At 38.8% G+C, this 5,215-nt stretch overlaps 1 non-coding gene across 1 annotated transcript; it reads right to left on the bottom strand.

Moving 5' to 3' along the window:
* Positions 1-2,103: 2,103 nt before the first annotated feature.
* TRNAC-GCA (transfer RNA cysteine (anticodon GCA)) lies at positions 2,104-2,175 on the bottom strand. The gene has a single exon. It is a non-coding gene; the product is annotated as a tRNA-Cys (tRNA).
* Between the last annotated feature and the right edge of the window lie 3,040 nt (positions 2,176-5,215).

The raw sequence follows: 5,215 nt of genomic DNA on the forward strand, positions 1-5,215 counted from the left end.
TCGGAAAGATTCCCTGGAAAAGGGAATGGCAACCCACTCCAGTATTCTCGCCTGGAAAATTCCATGGACAAAAACCTGGTGGGCTACAGTCCATGGAGTCACAGTCAGTCACGACTGAGCAACTAACACTTTCACACTTTTAAAAGACTTAGATCCCAAATAGTATCTGAGAATAGATATAGTATGTGCTAAAATCCACAATGTAACAATAAAATGATCAGAATTGTGTCTATGTAAGATAGCTCTTTTGTGCTGGTTTATTGGAGAATAACGTGGAAGAGCTAAGTCAAACATTAAAGAAATACCGATTAAGCATGTATTTAATTCTTTTTCTTATTATGCAATTGTGTAATATCAGTAGTAAAAGGAAACATGAAACATTTTCCTTGGCCACAAGTCTATTTCAGTCTGGTTTGAAGCCAAATTGAGTTAGTATGGAAAGTGCCATAAAAATTCATAATTCCCACTCTCAAGAACTTTTCATTTGTTTGTTTGTTTAATATACATTTTAAGTTATGTGCTAGAAAAACTCTGAGTCATTTTTCTCATTATTTGGCTTACTTTTATCCTTCTAACAAACAATCCATTATGGTGAAGAAAGTTGTAGACATTTTGATATTTGACTTTTCAAGCATGCAGTTTAAGTTTGATCCTTTTATACATTGCCAAATAAACATATATACCAAATTCATTTAGGAATATAGCAAAGGGTTTTGATAGCAGAAATAAAATGAAAGAAAATCCTGACAGTGATCATCCAATATATCTAAATCCTTCAAGCAAGTATCTATAAACTATCCCAGACTTCATGGATTACATTAGAACATAATTGAATTAAGGAATAATCTAATCCATCTATCCATGAGCATAAAACTATTAGAACAACTTAATTGATTAATATGTGATAACTAGATTAGAATGTGGTAGAAACATCTGGGTTCTGTTAATTTTTCTTTAATAATTATTGACTATACCACTTCCTCATCTTTCACTTTAATTTCAGTATTATCTCTGTAATTATTAGGGAAATAATAGTCATAAAATCATACAAAGGGTATTGGGAGGAAAAAAAAGACCAACATAATGTTTAATTATTCAATTAGTTGGATGGTATATTAAACAATGATCTATTGTTGACCATTTTGATGTCTAATTCTTCAGCTAGAGAAGCAATTCTGCTATAAATAAACCTCGTTTTTACAATATCTATAATATACTTTAAAACACTTTCTTATTGTGTTCATTTCCTCTTGCTGACATAACAAATTATCACTTCAATGACTTAAAACAAATTTATTAGCTTACAGTTCTGTAGGTTATAAGTTCAACAAGAGACTCAATGGGCAGAGATGTGCCTCCCTTTTGGGGGCTCTAGGGGAAAATATTTTCTTGATTTTTATAGCTTCTAGAGTCCACCAACATTCCCTGGCTTGTGGCATCCTTCCTTACTCTTTAAAGCCAAGAACATTGCATCTCTCTACCTCTCTCTGACCGTTCTTCTATAGTCATATTTCCCTCTCTCTGACCACATGAAAGACAGGTTTTCCAGTTTTAAGGACCCATGGTATTAGATTGGGTCCACCTGGATAATCCAGGCTATTCTTTCGCACTTCAAATTTCCTAACCTTCCTCATCTCAACAAAATCGCTTTGGCCGTGAATGGTAATATAGTCACCCATAGGTTCTAAGTTAAGACTTGAACATCTTTGGGGGGGGTCATTGTTCTTCCACCACACTTATATACAGTAAGAAGATTATACATACAACATCCAGGTTATAAACAAGAAAGCTCTGAGTCAGTTAGCATCCATCGGGAAATTCACAACCAGGGCTGATGTTTCATTAATCATCTTACCGGATAGCTAAAATGAGTTTTTATTGCCAGAACTAGTGGTTCTTAATTACAATGGTAAATGTTAGTGTTAAACTCTCACCTCTGAATATCTAATATTTAACTAGTAAGGGCCAGAATTGATGGTGGTAGTTTAGACTCTAAGTTGTGTCCGACTCTTGCGACCCCATGGACTGCCAGACTCCTCTGTCCAGGGGATTCTCCAGGCAAGAATACTGGAATTGGTTGCCATTTCCTGCTCCAGGGGAACCTTCCCAACCCAGGAATCGAACCTGGGTCTCCTGCTTTGCAGGCAGGTTCTTTACCAACTGAGCTACAAGGGAAGCCCAAGGGCCAGGATTACCACAAAGTAAAGATTTCACTTCTCCTTATATTCTTAATAAAGTTGAACACATATCACTCACACATTTAAAAGTATGTATATGCATTTGTATGCTTATGTGAGTAAGATGAATGGATTGAGAATTGCACTTGATTCCTTGTGTTACAAAACAGGGAAAATGAAAGATAATCTACAAGCCTAGTGAAAACAGTGGAAATAAAGGTGGCTAGAAAATATAGCCTTAAAGACATTTCTAGAAATTTTGGATAAATATATACACATGGGGGTATAAAATAGGAATTTGATTTAATTTCATCTAGATCTTAGGGTTCATGGAGAACTCAGCAGATTTGGTTTAAACATCTTAGGTGCTTACCATGCTTGAAAATGATCAGAGCTTTCATATTATGTAATTCAGATCAAAGCTATGGAGCATGGACCACAAATCTCACAACACTGCCACTGATCAAATGATGAACATCTCTAAGGATGATACCCACGTAACTTAGACCTGAGATGTCCATATCCATTTGTTTTAGTCAGCTTGGGCTTCCACAACAACACACCATGGACTTGGTGTTTTAAACAGAAATTTGTTTTCTCACAGTTCTGGGGGATAAAAGACCATAACCAGGGTGCCATGGTAGAGTTCTGGTGAGAACTCTTCCTGGCTTGCTGATTGCCATCGTCTTGCTGTGTGCTCACATGACCACTTCTTTGTGGGCTTCATCAAATGTGGTATTATCTATATAATGAAATATTATTCAGAAATAAAAAGGAACAAACTATTAATACATACTACAAAACGAATACTCCTTGACAACATTATGCTAATTGAAAAAAGATTCAAAAGAACAATATCAGTAATTCCATATATTTGAAATGTTCAGCATAAGTAAATCTATAGAGACAGAAAGTAGATTAGTGACTGCCTTAGACTGGAAGTAGGGAGGATGGGTGGTGGTTTAGTCGCTAAGTTGTGTCCTACTCTTGCGACCCCATGGACTGTAGTCTGCCAGGCTCCTCTGTCCATGGGATTTTCCAGGCAAGAATACTGGAGTGGATTGCCATTTCCTTCTCCAGGGAATCTTCCTGACCCAGGAATCGAAGCCGGGTCTCCTGCATTGCAGGCAGATTCTCTACTGACTGAGCTATGAGGGAAGCCCCTCATAGGGAGGATGGGAGTGAGTGCTAGATGGTATGGGGTTTTTTGGGGGGTGATGGAATATAACTCAGCATGCTGAATATACAGACATGAAATGTACACTTTAAACAGGTGTGCTGTATGGTATGAGAATTGTATTTCAATAAAGCTGTTTCTAAAATACAAAACAACTTTTGGCAAGTCCTCTGCCACCATAATAAACCCAACTCCTTAGCCTGACCTTTTGGTTTCCTAGTCCAGAGTCCCAGGCAACCAAATAGCCTGCCACTTCATCAACATTCCCAGCTCAGATGCAGAAGCTGAAAGTGGTCTGTTAAAAATTCTTCCAATCATTAGACACTTTCGGGAAGAATTTGGTACTTGTGGCAGCTGGACAGAGATTAACTTTCTGTGAGGAATACTTTTGATAAGTCAGTATAAATAATTAGCAATACACCAGACGTTTGCTTTCCTTTTGGATAGGAATTATTCAAGGCCCCTGTGTTTAGGGAATAACCCTTGAGCAGTTTGACCAGCTGAGTGAAATTTTTATTGTAACTAAACGTTCACAATTATATACTTTGTATTATAGTTAGAGGAATATGTTTGGTTTCAAATCTAATCTTTCTTGATTTTGCTTGTTATATATGTCTCCTTGTCTTCTTTTCTCCATGTTGATGCTGCTGCTGCTGCTGCTAAGTCGCTTCAGTCGTGTCCGACTCTGTGCGACCCCATAGATGGCAGCCCACCAGGCTCCCCCATCCCTGGGATTCTCCAGGCAAGAACACTGGGGTGGGTTGCCATTTCCTTCTCCAATGCATGAAAGTGAAAAGTGTAAGTGAAGTCGCTCAGTTGTGTCCAACGCTGTGCGACCCCATGGACTGCAGCCCACCAGGCTCCTCTGTCCATGGGATTTTCCAGGCAAAAGTACTGGAGTGGGGTGTCATTGCCTTCTCCAAGTTACTTCACTTTTAACAAGAACATTTAAAAAATCTTTCTCTCTTTCCTTAAGTTGTAATAGTGACAGCTTTGACTTAAAATGAATTCATCGTTTAAACCAAATGTCTCCATCAGCTGTTATTTTTTTAACTTTTTTTTTTTAATTGGAGGATAATTGCTTTACAATATTGTATTGGCCTCTACCATATATCAGCATGAATCAGCCACAGGTATACACATGTCCTCACCCCTCTGAACCCCCCACCATCTTCCACCCATTCCACCCCTCTAGGTTGTGACAGAGCACTGGATTGTTCTCCGTGTGTCACACAGCAAATTCCTACTTGCTATCTACTTCATGTATGGTAATGTATATGTTTCCATGTTATCCTCTCAATTCTCCTCACCCTCTCCCCTGCATTGTGTCCACAAATCTGTTCTATATGTCTGTGTCTCCATTTCTGCCCTGAAAATAGGTTCATCAGTAACCATCTTTCTAGATTCCATACACATGTGTTACATGTAATAGTGAAAGTAGCTCAGTCGTGTCCAACCTTTTGTGACCTCATGGACTATACAGTCTATGGAATTCTCTCGGCCAGAATACTGGAGTGGGTAGCTGTTCCCTTCTCCAGGGGATCTTCCCAACCCAGGGATCGAACCCAGGTCTCACTCATTGCAGGCAGATTCTTTACCAGCTGAGCCACAAGGGGAGCCCAAGAATACTAGAATGGGTAGCCTATCCCTTCTCCAGGGGATCGTCCTACCCAAGAATCAAATTAGGGCCTCCTGCATTGCAAGTAGGTTCTTTACCAACTGAGCTATCAGGGAAGCCTGTTACATGTAATATTCACATGCATTTTCCAATTGCATTCATGGTTTGTTACTGTTTCCTGCGCTTCCCTGGAGCTCAGCTGGTAAAGAATCTGCTTGCAATGTAGGAGACCCCGATTTTATT

The sequence above is a fragment of the Bubalus kerabau genome, chromosome 2, assembly GCF_029407905.1.
Source record: "Bubalus kerabau isolate K-KA32 ecotype Philippines breed swamp buffalo chromosome 2, PCC_UOA_SB_1v2, whole genome shotgun sequence".
Taxonomy (NCBI): domain Eukaryota; kingdom Metazoa; phylum Chordata; class Mammalia; order Artiodactyla; family Bovidae; genus Bubalus; species Bubalus kerabau.